Genomic DNA, 21,265 nt, shown 5'->3' with positions numbered 1-21,265 from the left:
AAACACCCTTTTTTAAGTTAAATTCACAGCGAATTTATTCGACTCGAATCGAATATTGTCCACGAATTCGCCGAATCAGTCGAATCGAATTTTTCATTTCTTCGCTCATCTCTAATGAGTTTGTTAATTTGGTAAATATTAATTATAGTGTTCCATTGATTAGTAAGGAATTATTAACACCAAAGCACTATTATTCACTGATGGCACTTTAATATATATATAGATTTATAAATTTAGCGCTTCACTAATTTAAGATATATATCCAGTGAGCGGCAGTTGTGTGGAGGAAAAGGTCACAAGTCAGAGGAGAATGGGCAGACTGGTTGGAGATTATAGAAAGGCAACAGAAACTCAAATAATCACTCATTACAACCAAAGTATGCAGAATACCATCTCTGATCACACAACACGTCCAACCATGTAGTAGATGGGCTACAGCAGCAGAAGACCACACCGGGTGCCACTCCTGTCAGCTAAGAACAGGAAACGGAGGCTACAATTCGCACAGGATCACCAAATTGGACAATAGAAGACTGGAAGAATGTTGCCTGGTCTGGTGAGTCTGGATTTCAGCTGCGACATTCAGATGGTTGGGTCAGAACTTGGTGTAAAAAACATGAAAGCATGGATCCATCCTTCCTTGTATCAACGGTTCAGGCTGGTGGTGTCATGGTGTGGTGGATCCATCCTGCCTTGTATTAACGGGTCAGGCATGTCACAATGCATATATTCCCTCTTTACTTTTTGTACCCTTTGAAATACATTCTGAGCAGTTCAGGACATAGCCTTTGCGGCTTCACATTTACAGAAAATATCACCAACTGAAAGGGTGTCAGCTGCTAGACTGGAACATATTGTTCCACATGAAATGAGGGGGAAGAAGTGAGCTGATCACCTGGTTTTCCAAACAGATGCTTTTACAAATGTTAAAGCTTAAAGGGGAACTATGCAATATTTGGGTGCTGCCACAGCATTAGTATTATGGTTGCCCTCAAAGGGCCAGTTTTATCTTTAGGACTAGATGCGCAGAGCACCCCAACCCACCACATCAGATGTCAAGAACCCTCCAACCATCGGAGGTCAAGAGTCTCCCATCACAGTGCACCCCACTTACCTTGTGCTGCCTCAAGGAAGAAGCTGGGGTGGAGCTAGGATGCAGAAAGTGCAGGGTCTGGAGGATGGCTGGTCACCGGAGTCTGCTGAATGCTGAGACCAGGGGAGGTGGAGATGAGGGGGTGCTGCAGCTGCACAGAGAGGCTCAGGGTCTGTAGGAAGAGTTCTGTCCTCCTCTCTGCTGCGGACTGCTGAGATTGGGGGGGCAGAGATGAGCCTCTGTGCAACTACATAGAGAAGAGCAGGATCTGGCTAAGGATGTTGCATCCTCCTTTCTGCTGCCAACTGCTGAGACTAGGGTGGTGCAGCAGTGCCAGGAGAGCTACGAAGGTCTGATAAAATGGCCTGGTGGACCAGACAAAAAATACATAAAATAACCCGAGTCCTCTCCCCCACCCCTGTGCTTACAGTCAGCTTCCACATCAGGGAAATGTCATTCGCAGTTATTTTTAGTTTATTCATAATTTCTATATTTTATTTGTGTGTAATATGGGCAACAAGACTGAGGAACGCACCTAGGAACGCACCGAGGACCGACTGTCAGTATTTAACAGCGAGGACTGCAGTTTGTTTCATCTCCACAAGGCAATGATCTCACTTACTGCCAGTGGAACGCAGAAACAGGAAGTGAAACTAAAGAAAGACAGGAAGTGATGTCATGTATAACTAGGAAGTTCTCCAAAGCTCAGAGGAAGAAGAGGGAGATATTCCTTCAACCGTCAGCAGAGGAGGTGATAAGATGTTATTTTCTATTTATACCCAGTAATCTCCCCGTCATGTCGGTCCTCTTCCTCCATTGTCACCGTGATGTCTTTTATGGTTTATACACCGGATACATCCTAAATATAGAACCATTTATCCAACCGTCCATCCAGAGCCTCTGGTTTATAGACCGGATACGTCCTAAATATAGAACCATTTATCCAACCGTCCATCCAGAGCCTCTGGTTTATAGACCGGATACGTCCTAAATATAGAGCCATTTATCCATCCGTCCATCCAGAGCCTCTGGTTTATAGACCGGGTACGTCCTAAATATAGAACCATTTATCCAACCGTCCACCCAGAGCCTCTGGTTTATAGACCGGATACATCCTAAATATAGAACCATTTATCCAACCGTCCATCCAGATCCTCTGGTTTATAGACCGGATACGTCCTAAATATAGAACCATTTATCCAACCGTCCACCCAGAGCCTCTGGTTGATAGACCGGATACGTCCTAAATATAGAACCATTTATCCGACCGTCCACCCAGAGCCTCTGGTTTATAGACCGGATACATCCTAAATATAGAACCATTTATCCAACCGTCCACCCAGAGCCTCTGGTTTATAGACCGGATACATCCTAAATATAGAACCATTTATCCAACCGTCCACCCAGAGCCTCTGGTTTATAGACCGGATACATAATGTATGAGTGAATATTGCATTGCTTGCAGAGGTTAAGATCTGGTGATCCATTACCACCTGGCAGTTGTCTCCAGGAGACATCACCCGTCACAGGTCCTCCACCTCACTGTCTGACAACAGTGCCAAGAAGATTCTAGAAGTCATCCAGAAGATCATTGATCTGCTGACAGGAGAGGTGAGCGGTGCCGGGAATTCTGGGACATTCTCCAGTAACAGACAAGGGATGTGTCTGGATGGTGACTGTATCATTGTGTGTGTCAGGTTCCTATAAGGTGCCAGGATGTCACTGTCTATTTCTCCATGGAGGAGTGGGAGTATTTAGAAGGACACAAGGATCTCTACAAGGACGCCATGATGGAGAACCGGCCGCCCCTCACATCACCGGGTAAGAGGAGACTTTATTGTAAAGGAGAGAGCAGTATGGAGGGTCCACTTAGATCCCCCATCATCTGATAAACACATAGAAACAATGGATTCAGTCAGTGTGTGTGTTTCCTACAGATGGATCCAGTCATGGGAACCCACCAGAGAGATGTCCCCGTCCTCTGTATTCCCGGAATTCCACACAGGAAGATCACACCATCCCTCACCATCATCAGGTAGGTGGGATTGAGCAACTAAACTTCTGATAATTCTAAGCTATGAAACCACATTCTTCTATGTAATCTCTTGTTGCATTTTATAATTGTATTCTATCATCTTTGGGGGTTAGGATAAAAAACTAAAAGACACCAAATTTGAGATTAAAGAGGAAGAAGAAGAGAAGTTGGTGAGTGGAGATCAGCAGTCTATGGAGAAGGGGGAGATGATTATAAAAAGTAAAGAGGAGGAATCTTTTCTACACATAGATCTGAGTGAGTAATAAACACTAAATGCAGATACTTCTGTGAATATGAAGTCCTCAGTCACTAGAAACCGAACTTGCAGTTGAGCTTGGGGTATTGTTTACTTGCTATCTACTGTAATACGCTCTGTTCAACAGTTGTCTACATACACTGAATATTATGTGTTACCATTTGGTGAGTATAGGGGCCATATTTAAGACCTCTTCTATCTAGAAAATTTGGCACCATATGAAAGGTACATATTCATTCCTCAATAAAACGTCATGTTCCCAACAAATGAGGAGATACTATACACCATATGGAAGGTCCATCTCCATTCCTCAATATAACGTCATGTTCCCAACAAATGAGAAGGAAATACTGGACACCAAATGAAAGGTCCATCTCCATTCCTCAGTATAATGTCATGTTCCCAACAAATGAGGAGGAGATACTGGACACCATATGAAAGGTACATCTCCATTCCTCAATATGACGTCATGTTCCCAACCAATGAGGAGGAGATACTGGACACCTTATGGAAGGTCCATCTCCATTCCTCAATATGATGTCATGTTCCCAACAAATGAGGAAGAGATACTGGACACCATATGAAAGGTCCATCTCCATTCCTCAATATAACGTCATGTTCCCAACAAATGAGGAGAAGATACTGTACACCATATAAAAAGGTAGATCTCCATTCCTCAATATAACGTCATGTTCCCAACAAATGAGGAGATACTATACACCATATGGAAGGTCCATCTCCATTCCTCAATATAAGATCATGTTCCCCACAAATGAGGAAGAGATACTGGACAGCATATGAAAGGTCCATTTCCAATCCTCAATATAACGTCATGTTTCCAACAAATGAGGAGGAGATACTGGACACCATATGAAAGGTCCATCTCCATTCCTCAATATAACGTCATGTTCCCAACAAATGAGGAGGAGATACTGGACACCATATGGAAAGTCCACCTCCACTCCTCAATATGACGTCATGTTCCCAACAAATGAGGAAGAGATATTAGACACCATATGAAAGGTCCATCTCCATTCCTAAATATAACATCATGTTACCAACAAATGAGGAGGAGATACTGTACACCATATGAAAGGTCCGTCTCCATTCCTCAATATAACATCACGTTCCCAACAAATGAGGAGGAGATACTGGACACCATATGAAAGGTCCATCTCCATTTCTCAAAATGACGTCATGTTCCCAACAAATGAGGAGGAGATACTGGACACCATATGAAAGGTCTGTCTCCATTCCTCAATATAACGTCATGTTCCCAACAAATGAGGAGATACTGGACACCATATGAAAGCTCCATCTCCATTCCTCAATATAACGTCATGTTCCCAACAATTGAGGAGGAGATACTGTACACCATATGAAAGGTCCGTCTCCATACCTCAATATAATGTCATGTTCCCAACAAATGAGGAAGAGATACTGGACACCATATGGAAGGTTCATCTCCATTCCTCAATATGACGTCATGTTCCCAACAAATGAGGAGAAGATACTGGACGCCACATAAAAGGTCTGTGTCAGGCTCCGCCCAACGGGATCTCTAGTGGTCCACGGCACGGGGTTTCCCAGGACGCGGAGTCTAAGTCCCAGTCTGCCTTTTCACCAGAGCCCCTGATGGTGGGGATGGACTTGGTGCAAGACTGGAACCAGGTCGCGTCCCTGGGCACCCCCGGCGGTGGCAGAGGGGTCCCGCTGAGGGTATGTGCCCGGGATGAGTCTGCTGTGAAGGGGATGACAGACCCTGATCCGAGCGGGATGGATGGGATGACAGATCCCGATCCGAGCGGGATGGATGGACAACTGCTAGGAGTGAGCGAGGTCAGACTAGCCGGGTCGGTATCGTGCGGGCAGCGTGGTACAGGGGGAGCAAGCGGAGAATGGTCGGGGTCACAAGCCAGGTTCAGCAGGTAGCGGGCAGCGTGGTACAGAGGGTCAGGCAGAGGGATGGTCAGGAACGAGCCGGGGTCAGAGCAGGAGAGGGTCAGCGTAATCAGAACAGGCAGAGTTTGGCAACAAGGAAATGTACTAGCAGGAACACAGGAACAGGACCTTGCGGCACTTTGGAAATGCACAGGGCAGATTTAAATAGGGCCCCCTGAGTTTCCATTAGTGCGGCCGCGATTGCTACTGCGCATGCGCGGCCGCCGCCGCGATCTCTATATTCGCCGGCCAGGAAGAGTCGGCGATCTGCGCATGTGCGCGACGCTGAGCGGCCGGGATCCCTGACATTGCCCCCCTCCTACGGGCAGCCTCCGGATGCCCAACCGACCCCTTCACCCCTTCCTAATGCCTGGTTCCGCAAAAATTTCTGCACAAGTCTTGGGGCGTGCACATTTTGGGCCGGCTCCCACGAATTTTCTTCCGCCCCATACCCTTTCCATTTCACCAGAAACTGAGTCTGGCCTCCCCTTTTCCTACAATCCAGGATAGCCTCAACTTCAAATTCCTCCTCCCCATCCACGTTTACTGCCTCCGGTGGTTTAGACCTTCGATCCGGGAAGGGGTCTGGAGTTGCTGGTTTCAGTAGAGATACGTGGAAGACCGGATGAATCTTCATAGATTCAGGCAGTGCGAGCTCGTATGCTACCTCATTGATCCTGCGTTTGACCCGAAATGGGCCCAGGAATTTGGGAGCCAATTTCTTAAATGGGCAGGACATCTTTAAATTTGTGGTGGACAACCAAACCTGGTCCTCCGGCCGCAAACTCAACTCCCCTCTTCTTTTTTTATCAAAAGCCCTCTTATTGCTCTCCTGGGCCTTTGCCATCACCTCTTGGAGCAATTTGCTATTAGAGGATAAAAAGCCCAGCATGTCCTGCGTGGCCGGGACCATGACTTCCGGAATCAAATCCGGTAAAAAAGTGGGGTGGAACCCATAATTTGCGAAAAAAGGAGCCTGGCCTGTAGCAGAATGACTCGCGTTATTATAGGCGAACTCCGCTAGCGGCAGGAGGGTCAACCAGTCGTCTTGGAGGAAGGTAGTGTAGCATCTGAGGTACTGCTCAAGTGTCTGATTCGTTCGTTCTGTCTGGCTGTTTGTTTGTGGGTGATATGCAGAGGACAATGACAGTTTAATTCCAAGCGTCTCACATAGAGCTTTCCAAAATCTAGACGTAAACTGAACCCCCCTATCTGACACAATATCCTTGGGGATTCCGTGGAGTCTCACCACCTCCCTGATAAAAACCTGTGCGGTCTCATGGGCTGTCGGTGTGTCCTTTAAGGGTACAAAATGAGCCATCTTGGATAACCGGTCTACAATCACAAAGATTGCTGTGTGTTCCTGGGAGGGTGGAAGCTCTACAATAAAGTCAACGGAGATCATGCTCCAAGGTCTGTCAGGTATTGGTAGTGGGCGTAATAGGCCCCAGGCCTTGTTTCTGGTAGTTTTATTCCTCTGGCACACGGTGCAAGTCTTAACATATTTCTCGCAATCCCTGGCCATAGTGGGCCACCAAAAGGGGCGTTGCAATAGTTCCAGGGTCTTGCGTATTCCAAAATGTCCCGCTAACGGGTGGTCGTGGCAGTATCCAAGTACCAAAGTACGGGTCTCCTCGGGAACTACAATCTGGCCTTCATTCCAAAGAAGCCCCTCCCGATTCACTAAGGAAATACCGGGTGTGCCTGGCATGCCTATGGATGCGGTCTGCAGTTTGGAGCGGAGCTCAGATTGTAGGATCAAAAAGTTCCCTGAGGACAAGATTGTGTCAGGTCGGGGCGTCTCTTCAGGGTCCCCGAACATACGGGAAAGCGCGTCGGGCTTAGTATTCTTTGATCCTGGTCTATAGGTAATGTGAAAAGCAAATCGTGAAAAAAAAAGTGCCCACCTAGCCTGACGTGGTCTCAAGCGCTTTGCTGTCCTCAAATATTCCAGGTTTTTGTGATCTGTGAATATCAATATTGGGTGTACCGCCCCTTCTAATAAATACCTCCATTCCTCTAGTGCCACCTTGATTGCTAGAAGCTCCCGGTCCCCAATATCGTAATTCCTTTCTGCGGAAGTCAGTTTTCTAGAGAAAGAGGCCACCGGGTGCATGAGCTCTTCAATGCCCTTCCTCTGCGACAAAATCGCCCCCACTGCGTTTTCAGACGCATCCACCTCCAGGATATAGGGCATAGATGAGTCAGGGTGGCTCAGGATAGGGGCCTCAGTGAATAACCTCTTTAAAGTCGTAAACGCTTCCTGCGCTTCTGGTGTCCACTGGAAATTGTATGCTCCCCTCAGGTCCAGTTTAGTGAAGATAGAAGCTGACTTTAATCTCTGAAAGAGCTCAGGGACTAGAGGTAGCGTGTAACGATTCTTGACAGTTACTTTGTTCAGGTCTCGGTAGTCTACACAGGGTTGTAGGGATTTGTCTTTTTTTTCCACAAAAAAGATACCAGCCCCAGCTGGTGAAGTGGAGGGCCGAATGAACCCCTTGCGGAGACTTTCGTCAATATACTCCTTTAGAACCCCTAATTCCCGTTCAGTCAACGGAAATATTCGCCCAAAAGGTATCTCCGAGCCTGGGAGCAAATCAATCGGGCAGTCATATGTTCGGTGCGGGGGCAGGACCTCTGCCCCCCGCTTACTGAATACATCTAAATAACTATGGTAGGCTAAAGGAATGGCTTGAGCCAATTCTGCCTCCATATCCAGACAGAGCAAAGCCTGCGGTGCCGGAGACGCACTAGGGAGGCAATGCTGCTGGCAATAGGATGACGTGAAGTGAACTGATCCAGGCTTCCAATTAATCTGCGGGTCATGGGCTTGTAACCAAGGGAGGCCCAAGATCACCGGGAACAGGGGGGATGCAATGGCATCCAGGCGGAGAAGCTTCTGGTGATGGTTGGCCACTGTAGTAAAAATAGGTGGAGTTTCACGGTCCACTACCCCTGACCTAATTTGGGACCCGTCAGCTAAGAATATATTTAACCCCGTCTCCTTTGACTGTAAAGGAATCTGCTGCTGAGCTGCGAAATCCAGATCTATGAAGCAACTCCAGAGTCTATAATTGCGGTAGTTACCACAGTTCTCTCTGGCAGCTGCAGGGAGATAGATACTGCTAGATAACTGGTGTTGTTCTTAACCTTAGGAGTAACTGTGGAAAATATCGCAGGAAACCTCCTCCTCTTGGCAGGGCAGGTATGTACTATATGGCCCGCCTCCCCACAATAAAAACAAAGCCGGTTTACCTGACGCCTCTGGCGCTCCTCAGAAGTTAGTGGAGACCGAACCCCTCCTGCTGACCTGAGATTTGATGTATCCGTGAATTCCTGGTTCCGGTTGACCCGTGGAGACTTGGTCTGGACTGGAAGTCGCCTGGCTAATCTCTGCTCTTGGCTGGACCTTTCCCTCCTACGTTCCCGCAACCGGCGGTCAATCTGGATAGATAAGGTTATTAGGCCCTCAAGAGTTTCGGGCATGTCAACTCGGGCCAGCTCGTCCTTCAGTGGTTCGGTTAACCCCATGCGAAATTGGTGAGACAGGGCCGCCTCATTCCATTTGGTGTCACCACCCCAACGCCTGAATTCGGCGGCGTATTCCTCCACTGCCCGATTACCTTGCCTTAGGGTACGTAGGAACATTTCGGCCATCGCGGCCGTATCTGGGTCGTCATATAAGAGCGCCATTGCTTTAAAAAATGCTGTTACTGAACCTAACTGAGGGTCTCGGTTCTCTAGTAGTCGGTGGGCCCAGGCTTGGGGTTCCTCTTGTAATAAAGAAATAATGAACCCGACCCTTATGGTTTCTGATAAGAATGTTCGAGGCTGGAGGTCGAAGTATAACTGGCAGGAAATACGAAACCTCCTGAATCTACCTCAATCCCCGAAAAAATGTTCCGGTAAGGGAACTCGGGGCTCCGGTGCAGATGTCAGAACTAGTGTTTCCCCAGGGCGCTCTTTGGCCTGCCCGGTAGGGGTGGCTAAGGTCTGCATACGGTCACCTAATTCTGTATAGCCCTCCTGGAGGAGCCTAACCCCCTCTGTGAGGGTGGCAATGTGTTGGCACAGATCATCCAGGGGGAAAGTTCCCCTTCCAGACTCAGTCATGGCCGCAAGGTACTGTCAGGCTCCGCCCAACGGGATCTCTAGTGGTCCACGGCACGGGGTTTCCCAGGACGCGGAGTCTAAGTCCCAGTCTGCCTTTTCACCAGAGCCCCTGATGGTGGGGATGGACTTGGTGCAAAACTGGAACCAGGTCGCGTGCCTGGGCACCCCCGGCGGTGGCAGAGGGGTCCCGCTGAGGATGTGCCCGGGATGAGTCTGCTGTGAAGGGGATGGCAGACCCTGATCCGAGCGGGATGGATGGCATGACAGATCCCGAACCGAGCGGGATGGATGGACGACTGCTAGGAGTGAGCGAGGTCAGACTAGCCGGGTCGGTATCCTGCGGGCAGCGTGGTACAGGGGGAGCAAGCGGAGAATGGTCGGGGTCACAAGCCAGGTTCAGCAGGTAGCGGGCAGCGTGGTACAGAGGGTCAGGCAGAGGGATGGTCAGGAACGAGCCGGGGTCAGAGCAGGAGAGGATCAGCGTAATCAGAACAGGCAGAGTTTGGCAACAAGGAAACGTACTAGCAGGAACAGGAACAAGACCTTGCGGCACTTTGGAAATGCACAGGGCAGATTTAAATAGGGCGCCCTGAGTTTCCATTGGTGCGGCCGCGATTGCTACTGCGCATGCGCGGCCGCCGCCGCGATCTCTGTATTCGCCGGCAAGGAAAAGTCGGCGATCTGCGCATGCGCGCAACGCTGAGCGGCCGGGATCCCTGACAGTCTATCTCCATTCCTCAATATAACATCATGTTTCCAACAAATGAGGAGATACTGGACACCATATGAAAGGTCTGTCTCCATTCCTCAATATAACATCATGTCCCCAACAAATGAGGAGGAGATACTGGACACCATATAAAAGGTCCGTCTCCATTCCTCAATATAACGTCATGTTCCCAACAAATGAGGAGATACTGGACACCATATGAAAGTTCCATCTCCATTCCTCAATATACCGTCATGTTCCCAACAATTGAGGAGGAGATACTGTACAATATATGAAAGGTCCATCTCCATTCTTCAGTATAACCTCATGTTCCCAACAAATGAGGCGATACTGGACACCATATGAAAGGTCCGTCTCCATTCCTCAATATAACGTCATGTTTCCAACAAATGAGGAGATACTGGACACCATATGAAAGGTCCGTCTACATTCCTCAATATAACATCATGTCCCCAACAAATGAGGAGGAGATACTGGACACCATATGAAAGGTCCGTCTCCATTCCTCAATATAACGTCATGTTCCCAACAAATGAGGAGATACTAGACACCATATGAAAGTTCCATCTCCATTCCTCAATATACCATCATGTTCCCAACAATTGAGGAGGAGATACTGTACAATATATGAAAGGTCCATCTCCATTCCTCAGTATAACCTCATGTTCCCAACAAATGAGGAGATACTGGACACCATATGAAAGGTCCGTCTCCATTCCTCAATATAACGTCATGTTCCCAACAAATGAGGAAGAGATACTGGACACCATATGAAAGGTCTATCTCCATTCCTCACTATGACGTCATGTTCCCAACAAATGAGGAGGAGATACTGGACATCATATGAAAGGTTCGTCTCCATTCCTCAATATAATGTCACGTTCCCAACAAATGAGGAGGAGATACTGGACACCATATGAAAGGTCCGTCTCCATTCCTCAATATAACATCACGTTCCCAACAAATGAGGAGGAGATACTGGACACCATATGAAAGGTCCATCTCCATTCCTCAATATAACATCATCCATCATCTTCCCAACAAATGAGGAGGAGATACTGGACACCATATGAAAGGTCCATCTCCATTCCTCAATATAACGTCATGTTCCCAACAAATGAGGTGGAGATCCTGTACACCCTGTGGAAGGTCCATCTCCATTCCTCAATATGACGTCATGTTCCCAACCAATGAGGAGGAGATACTGGACACCATATGGAAGGTCTATCTCCATTCCTCAATATAACGTCATGTTCCCAACAAATGAGGAGGAGATACTGGACACCATATGAAAGTTCCATCTCCATTCCTCAATATACCGTCATGTTCCCAACAATTGAGGAGGAGATACTGTACAATATATGAAAGGTCCATCTCCATTCCTCAGTATAACCTCATGTTCCCAACAAATGAGGAGATACTGGACACCATATGAAAGGTCCGTCTCCATTCCTCAATATAACGTCATGTTCCCAACAAATGTTGAGGAGATACTGGACACCATATGAAAGGTCCGTCTCCATTCCTCAATATAACGTCATGTTCCCAACAAATGTTGAGGAGATACTGGACACCATATGAAAGGTCCGTCTCCATTCCTCAATATAACGTCACGTTCCCAACAAATGTGGAGGAGATACTGGACACCATATGAAAGGTCCGTCTCCATTCCTCAATATAACATCATGTTCCCAACAAATGAGGAGGAGATACTGGACACCATATGAAAGGTCCATCTCCATTCCTCAATATGACGTCATTTTCCCAACAAATGAGGAAGAGATACTGGACACCATATGGAAGGTCCATCTCCATTCCTTAATATGACGTCATTTTCCCAACAAATGAGGAAGAGATACTGGACACCATATGGAAGGTCCATCTCCATTCCTCAATATGACGTCATGTTCCCAACAAATGAGGAGAAGATACTGGACACCATATCAAAGGTCCATCTCCATTCCTCAATATAACATCATGTTTCCAACAAATGAGGAGATACTGGACACCATATGAAAGGTCCGTCTCCATTCCTCAATATAACATCATGTTCCCAACAAATGAGGAGGAGATACTGGACACCATATGAAAGTTCCATCTCCATTCCTCAATATACCGTCATGTTCCCAACAATTGAGGAGGAGATACTGTACAATATATGAAAGGTCCATCTCCATTCCTCAGTATAACCTCATGTTCCCAACAAATGAGGAGATACTGTACACCATATGAAAGGTCCGTCTCCATTCCTCAATATAACGTCATGTTCCCAACAAATGTTGAGGAGATACTGGACACCATATGAAAGGTCCATCTCCATTCCTCAATATAACGTCACGTTCCCAACAAATGAGGAGGAGATACTGGACACCATATGAAAGGTCCGTCTCCATTCCTCAATATAACGTCATGTTTCCAACAAATGAGGAGGAGATACTGGACACCATATGAAAGGTCCGTCTCCATTCCTCAATATAACGTCATGTTCCCAACAAATGAGGAAGAGATACTGGACACCATATGAAAGGTCTATCTCCATTCCTCACTATGACGTCATGTTCCCAACAAATGAGGAGGAGATACTGGACATCATATGAAAGGTTCGTCTCGATTCCTCAATATAATGTCACGTTCCCAACAAATGAGGAGGAGATACTGGACACCATATGAAAGGTCCATCTCCATTCCTCAATATAACATGATCCATCATCTTCCCAACAAATGAGGAGGAGATACTGGACACCCTATGAAAGGTCCATCTCCATTCCTCAATATAACGTCATGTTCCCAACAAATGAGGTGGAGATCCTGTACACCCTGTGGAAGGTCCATCTCCATTCCTCAATATGACGTCATGTTCCCAACCAATGAGGAGGAGATACTGGACACCATATGGAAGGTCCATCTCCATTCCTCAATATGACGTCATGTTCCCAACAAATGAGGAAGAGATACTGGACACCATATGGAAGGTCCATCTTCATTCCTCAATATGACGTCATGTTCCCAACAAATGAGGAGAAGATACTGGACACCATATGAAAGGTCTATCTCCATTCCTCAATATAACGTCATGTTCCCAACAAATGAGGAGGAGATACTGGACACCATATGAAAGTTCCATCTCCATTCCTCAATATACCGTCATGTTCCCAACAATTGAGGAGGAGATACTGTACAATATATGAAAGGTCCATCTCCATTCCTCAGTATAACCTCATGTTCCCAACAAATGAGGAGATACTGGACACCATATGAAAGGTCTGTCTCCATTCCTCAATATAACGTCATGTTCCCAACAAATGTTGAGGAGATACTGGACACCATATGAAAGGTCCGTCTCCATTCCTCAATATAACGTCATGTTCCCAACAAATGAGGAAGAGATACTGGACACCATATGGAAGGTCCATCTCCATTCCTTAATATGACGTCATTTTCCCAACAAATGAGGAAGAGATACTGGACACCATATGGAAGGTCCATCTCCATTCCTCAATATAACATCATGTTTCCAACAAATGAGGAGATACTGGACACCATATGAAAGTTCCATCTCCATTCCTCAATATACCGTCATGTTCCCAACAATTGAGGAGGAGATACTGTACAATATATGAAAGGTCCATCTCCATTCCTCAGTATAACCTCATGTTCCCAACAAATGAGGAGATACTGGACACCATATGAAAGGTCCGTCTCCATTCCTCAATATAACGTCATGTTCCCAACAAATGTTGAGGAGATACTGGACACCATATGAAAGGTCCATCTCCATTCCTCAATATAACGTCACGTTCCCAACAAATGTGGAGGAGATACTGGACACCATATAAAAGGTCCGTCTCCATTCCTCAATATAACATCATGTTCCCAACAAATGAGGAGGAGATACTGGACACCATATGAAAGGTCCATCTCCATTCCTCAATATGACGTCATTTTTCCAACAAATGAGGAAGAGATACTGGACACCATATGGAAGGTCCATCTCCATTCCTCAATATGACGTCATTTTCCCAACAAATGAGGAAGAGATACTGGACACCATATGAAAGGTCCGTCTCCATTCCTCAATATAACGTCATGTTCCCAACAAATGAGGAGATATTGGACACCATATGAAAGTTCCATCTCCATTCCTCAATATACCGTCATGTTCCCAACAATTGAGGAGGAGATACTGTACACTATATGAAAGGTCCATCTCCATTCCTCAGTATAACCTCATGTTCCCAACAAATGAAAAGATACTGTACACCATATGAAAGGTCCGTCTCCATTCCTCAATATAACATCATGTTCCCAACAAATGAGGAGGAGATACTGGACACCATATGAAAGGCCTATCTCCATTCCTCACTATGACGTCATGTTCCCAACAAATGAGGAGGAGATACTGGACACCATATGAAAGGTCCATCTCCATTCCTCAATATGACGTCATGTTCCCAACCAATGAGGAGGAGATACTGGACACCACATGGAAAGTCCATCTCCATTCCTCAATATGATGTCATGTTTCCAACAAATGAGGAGATACTGGACACCATATGAAAGGTCCATCTCCATTCCTCAATATAACATCATGTTCCCAACAAATGAGGAGGAGATACTGGACACCATATGAAAGGTCTATCTCCATTCCTCACTATGACGTCATGTTCCCAACAAATGAGGAGGAGATACTGGACACCATATGAAAGGTCCGTCTCCATTCCTCAATTTAACGTCACGTTCCCAACAAATGTGGAGGAGATACTGGACACCATATGAAAGGTCCATCTCCATTCCTCAATATAACATCATCTTCCCAACAAATAAGGAGGAGATACTGGACACTATATGAAAGGTCCATCTCTATTCCTCAATATAACGTCATTTTCCCAACAAATTAGGAGGAGATACTGGGCACCATATGAAAGGTCTATCTCCATTCCTCAATATAACGTCATGTTCCCAACAAATGAGGAGGAGATACTGGACACTATATGAAAGGTCCGTCTCCATTCCTCAATATAACATCATGTTCCCAAAAAATGAGGAGGAGATACTGGACACCATATGAAAATTCCATCTCCATTCCTCACTATGACGTCATGTTCCCAACAAATGAGGAGGAGATACTGGACACCATATGAAAGGCCTATCTCCATTCCTCACTATGACGTCATGTTCCCAACAAATGAGGAGGAGATACTGGACACCATATGAAAGGTCCATCTCCATTCCTCAATATGACGTCATGTTCCCAACCAATGAGGAGGAGATACTGGACACCACATGGAAAGTCCATCTCCATTCCTCAATATGATGTCATGTTTCCAACAAATGAGGAGATACTGGACACCATATGAAAGGTCCATCTCCATTCCTCAATATAACATCATGTTCCCAACAAATGAGGAGGAGATACTGGACACCATATGAAAGGTCTATCTCCATTCCTCACTATGACGTCATGTTCCCAACAAATGAGGAGGAGATACTGGACACCATATGAAAGGTCCGTCTCCATTCCTCAATTTAACGTCACGTTCCCAACAAATGTGGAGGAGATACTGGACACCATATGAAAGGTCCATCTCCATTCCTCAATATAACATCAACTTCCCAACAAATAAGGAGGAGATACTGGACACTATATGAAAGGTCCATCTCTATTCCTCAATATAACGTCATTTTCCCAACAAATTAGGAGGAGATACTGGGCACCATATGAAAGGTCTATCTCCATTCCTCAATATAACGTCATGTTCCCAACAAATGAGGAGGAGATACTGGACACTATATGAAAGGTCCGTCTCCATTCCTCAATATAACATCATGTTCCCAACAAATGAGGAGGAGATACTGGACACCATATGAAAATTCCATCTCCATTCCTCAATATACCGTCATGTTCCCAACAATTGAGGAGAACATACTGTACACCATAGAAAAAAGGTCCATCTCCATTCCTCAATATAACGTCATGTTCCCAACAAATGAGGTGGAGATCCTGTACACCCTGTGGAAGGTCCATCTCCATTCCTCAATATGACGTCATGTTCCCAACCAATGAGGAGGACATACTGGACACCATATGGAAGATCCATCTCCATTCCTCAATATGATGTCATGTTCCCAACAAATGAGGAAGAGATACTGGACACCATATGGAAGGTTCATCTTCATTCCTCAATATGACGTCATGTTCCCAACAAATGAGGAGAAGATACTGGACACCATATGAAAGGTCTATCTCCATTCCTCAATATAACGTCATGTTCCCAACAAATGAGGAGGAGATACTGGACACCAAATAAAAGGTCCATCTCCATTTCTCAATATAACATCATGTTCCCAACATATGAGGAGATACTGGACACCATTTGAAAGGTCCATCTCCATTTCTCAACATAACGTCATGTTTCCAACAAATGAGGAGATACTGGACACCATATGAAAGGTCCGTCTCCATTCCTCAATATAATGTCATGTTCCCAACAAATGTGGAGGAGATACTGTACACCATATGAAAGGTCCGTCTCCATTCCTCAATATAACATCATGTTCCCAACAAATGAGGAGATACTGGACACCATATGAAAGGTCCATCTCCATTCCTCAATATAAGGTCATGTTCCCAACAAATGAGGAGGAGGTACTGGACACCATAAGAAAGGTACGTCTCCATTCCTCAATATAACTTCATGTTCCCAACCAATGATGAGGAGATACTGGACACCATATGAAAGGTCCATCTCCATTCCTTCATATACCGTCATGTTCCCAACAATTGAGGAGGAGATACTGGACACCATATGAAAGGTCCATCTCCATTCCTTCATATACCGTCATGTTCCCAACAATTGAGGAGGAGATACTGGACACCATATGAAAGGTCCATCTCCATTCCTCAATATAACGTCACGTCCCCAACAAATGAGGAGGAGATACTGGACACCATATGAAAGGTCCATCTCCATTTCTTCATATACCGTCATGTTCCCAACAATTGAGGAGGAGATACTGGACACCATATGAAAGGTCCATCTCCATTCCTCAATATAACGTCACGTCCCCAACAAATGAGGAGGAGATACTGGACACCATATAAAAGGTCCATCTCCATTTCTTCATATACCGTCATGTTCCCAACAATTGAGGAGGAGATACTGGACACCATATGAAAGGTCCGTCTCCATTCCTCAATATAACGTCATGTTCCCAACAAATGAGGAGGAGATACTGGACACCATATGAAAGGTCCGTCTCCATTCCTCAATATAACGTCATGTTTCCAACAAATGAGGAGGAGATACTGGACACCATATGAAAGGTCCGTCTCCATTCCTCAATATAACGTCATGTTCCCAACAAATGAGGAGGAGATACTGGACACCATATGAAAGGTCCGTCTCCATTCCTCAATATAACGTCATGTTCCCAACAAATGAGGAGGAGATACTGGACACCATATGAAAGGTACGTCTCCATTCCTCAATATAACATCATGTTCCCAACAAATGAGGAGGAGATACTGGACACCATATGAAAGTTCTGTCTCCATTCCTCAATATAACATCACGTTCCCAACAAATGAGGAGGAGATACTGGACACCATATGAAAGGTCCGTCTCCATTCCTCAATATAACCTCATGTTCCCAACAAATGAGGAGGAGATACTGGACACCATATGAAAGATCCATCTCCATTCCTCAGTAACAATGTCATCATGGCACAAACAATGTAGACCAACATATAGGACTCCGTAAGGTTTGGAAAATCCATGTAACATTTCTTGTAAAAATTGCTTTTCAACAGGTGGACACTATGTCCGGAATCCTGAGGAGACCTCTGATGGATCACATACCAGGACTCCAACATCTCACAATACAGATACTTTAATAGGTTCGTCTATTTCCAATGAATCTTCTTTCATCTATAAAGGGGTTCACACCGGAGCGCGCTCATTGTCCTGTTCAGTGTGCGGGAAATCTTTCACAAAAAACTCATTGCTTCTTATACATGAGAGAGTTCACACAGGCGAGCGTCCCTATTCGTGTTCAGAGTGCGGAAAACGTTTCAGTACAAAAGCATACCTGGTTTTACACCAACGAATTCACACGGGTGAGCGCCCTTATTCATGTTCAGATTGCGGGAAATGTTTTGTTAGGCATCAACAACTTGTTATACACCAGAGAATCCACACAGGTGAGCGTCCTTATTCGTGTTCAGAGTGTGGCAAATGTTTTGCTACCAATGGACAACTTCTTATACACCAGAGAATTCACACTGGTGAGCGTCCTTATTCATGTTCAGAGTGCGGGAAATGTTTCATTCTCAAAGGGGACCTTCATAAACATCAGAGAAGTCACACAGGTGAACGTCCCTTTCCATGTTCAGAGTGCGGGAAATGTTTCAGTGAAAAAGGAAGCCTTCTTATACATTACAGAACTCACACTGGTGAGCGTCCCTATTTATGTTCAGAGTGCGGGAAATGTTTCACTATGAAAGAAAGCCTTGTTTCACACTTTAGAGTCCACACAGGTGAGCGCCCCTATTCATGTTCAGAGTGCGGAAAATGTTTTGTCTTGAAAACACACCTTGCTTTACATCATAAAATTCACTCCGGTGAGCGTCCATATTCATGTTTAGAGTGCGGGAAATGTTTTAGTGACAAAGGATACCTTCGTAAACATCAGAGTATTCACACCGGCAAGCGTCCTTATTCATGTTCAGAGTGCGGGAAAGGGTTCATTACCAAAGGAAACCTCGTTTCACACCAAAGAAACCACACAGGTGAGCGCCCCTATTTATGTTCAGAGTGCGGGAAAGGTTTCATTACAAAAGGACACCTTGTTACGCACCAAAAAATCCACACAGGCGAGCGTCCTTATTCTTGTTTGGAATGCGACAAACATTTTATCCGGAAAGACGACCTTCTAAAACACCTGAGAACCCACACGGGAGAATGATTTCCATGTCTGGAGTGCGGGAAATGTTTTAGTCAGGCATGTGACGTGAAAGACCAGAAAAGTCACACAGGTGAGCGTCCTTATTCATCGTCAAAGTGCGGGAAATGTTTAACCGACAAAGGAACACTTCTTAGACACCACGTACGTCATGTAATTTTTATTGGTCGATATCGGATTGTGTACATTATTGGTCTATTTATGTTTTGCCAAAGAAGCCGGCTTGTCATTGGCCCAATCGATAATGGATACATTTCATAGTTTATTGTCTTCAGTTACATGAGATTTGATTCCGGCTGAATTATTATTGTTTGTTCGTCATTCTGAATTTCTGAAATAAACACGAATGCTCCGCACTTTACAGTCCTCTGTCCTCAGATCTCTTCTTTTTTTGGAAACTGTTATAATTCTTAGATGATTGTACCTTTGGGATATATCCCCCGTGCTGTGTCCATTATGAGGGGTTCCCGTCATCCCTGTGCTGAGTTCCCGGGTCTGTACACCCGCTGTGCCCATTATGAGGGGTTCCCGCCATCCCTGTGCTGAGTTCCCGGATCTGTACACCCGCTGTGCCCATTATGAGGGGTTCCCACCATATCTGGTGAGGAGAAACATCGTTTCCTGCTTCCATTCCTGTTGGCTATGCTGCATTCAGGTGGCCTCTGGGGGCCATTTTGGGTTAGCACGAGGACCCTGCTCCCAGGTTTTTGCAAAGTGGTTATCATAGGAAAAGAACACCCATCTGTCAGGGGAAGTGATAGCAGCAAGGAAAAGGTAAGTAAGGACAGGCTGGGGCCCCGCAATTCTGCAAAGAATCCTCCCATTTGGGACCAGACTGGCCATGCCGCATTCTACCCTCTGAACACAGACGCTGTCGGTGCATTCCTCCCCGCTGCATTGATCAAGTTTCTCCCTGAGCGATGTCCTCCCGCTGGGCACAGCCTGGAAGTCAGGAGAAACATGGTTTCCTGGTTCCATTCCGGTTGGCTACTCTGCATTCAGGTGACTTCTGGTGGCCATCTTGGGTTAGCATGAGGCCCCTGCTCCTAGGTTTTTGCGAAGTGGCTAGCATAGGAAAAGAGCACCCATCTGTCAGGGAAAGTGATAGCAGCAAGGAAAAGGTAAGTAAGGACAGGCTGGGGCCCTGCAATTCTGCAAAGAATCCTCCCATTTGGGACCAGACTGGCCATGCCGCATTCTACCCTCTGAAGATAGACACTGTCGGTGCATTCCTCCACGCTGCATTGAACTGAACTGGGAGTTTCTCCCTGAGCGACGTCCTCGCGCTGGGGTTGTTTTTAGTTTGGCGTTTTCTTCAATATTAAAGTTTTACTGTCACCAGACATCTGCTGCACCTTCCCACATGCCTATCCCTGTGCTGAGTTCCCAGCTCTGTGTCAGGACCTGTATCACCTGCTGGTGGCACTGTGCTTCCCAGGGTGGAAGTTTGTAAATCCAGTGTCCTCCCAGCAGCCAGCAGACCCCAGTGGGGGCTTTTGTTGCTCACTGCAGGGAGTCTATTTTACTGTCTTTCTTATCATGAACAAATTCCATTTAAATTACTTAGTATCACAAAATGATAATTGGCTCCGTATTCTCTAATAGAGGTGGTACTGGGAGGTGGGTAGGGGGTGGAACCAAGAGACAGTGCTCAGAGGTGGGTAACGGGTGGAACCAAGAGACAGTGCTCAGAGGTGGGTAGGGGGTGGAACCAAGAGACAGTGCTCAGAGATGGGTAGGGGACGGAACCAAGAGACAGTGCTCAGAGGTGGGTAGGGGGTGGAACCAAGAGACAGTGCTCAGAGGTGGGTAGCAGGTGGAACCAAGAGACAGTGCTCAGAGGTGGGTAGGGGGTGGAACCATAGGAGAGTACTAAGAGGTGGGTAGGAGGTGAAACCAAGGGACAGTGCTCAGGGGTGGGTAGGGGGTGCAACCAAGAGACAGTGCTCGAGGGTGGGTAGGGGGTGGAACCAAGGGAGAGTACTGAGAGATGGATAGGGGGTGGAACTATGGGACAGTGCTCAGACGTGGGTATGGGGTGGAACCAAGAGAGAGTACTAAGAGGTGGGTAGGGGGTGAAATCAAGGGACAGTGCTCAGAGGTGAGTAGGGGGTGGAACCAAGAGACAGTGCTCAG

The 21,265-nt window shown here is 46.1% G+C and overlaps 1 protein-coding gene and 1 pseudogene across 2 annotated transcripts in view; both read left to right on the top strand.

The window, feature by feature from the left end:
* The window catches only part of LOC149453334 (uncharacterized), a 320,806-nt gene that overhangs the window by 31,564 nt on the left and 267,977 nt on the right, over positions 1–21,265 (top strand). The gene's annotated exons all lie outside the window — the stretch shown is intronic.
* LOC149453347 (uncharacterized) lies at positions 1,728–19,495 on the top strand (annotated as a pseudogene). Its single transcript, XR_016314685.1, has 6 exons — positions 1,728–1,844; positions 2,559–2,704; positions 2,791–2,914; positions 3,031–3,128; positions 3,242–3,383; positions 17,979–19,495. The product of XR_016314685.1 is annotated as an uncharacterized LOC149453347 (transcript).

The sequence above is a fragment of the Staurois parvus genome, unplaced genomic scaffold (assembly GCF_062004578.1).
Source record: "Staurois parvus isolate SC_StPar_1 unplaced genomic scaffold, SC_StPar_1.0 ptg000449l, whole genome shotgun sequence".
Classification (NCBI taxonomy): Eukaryota; Metazoa; Chordata; class Amphibia; order Anura; family Ranidae; genus Staurois; species Staurois parvus.
The sequence above is the reverse complement of the archived record's forward strand: the minus strand, read 5'-3'. Positions and strand labels throughout refer to the sequence as shown.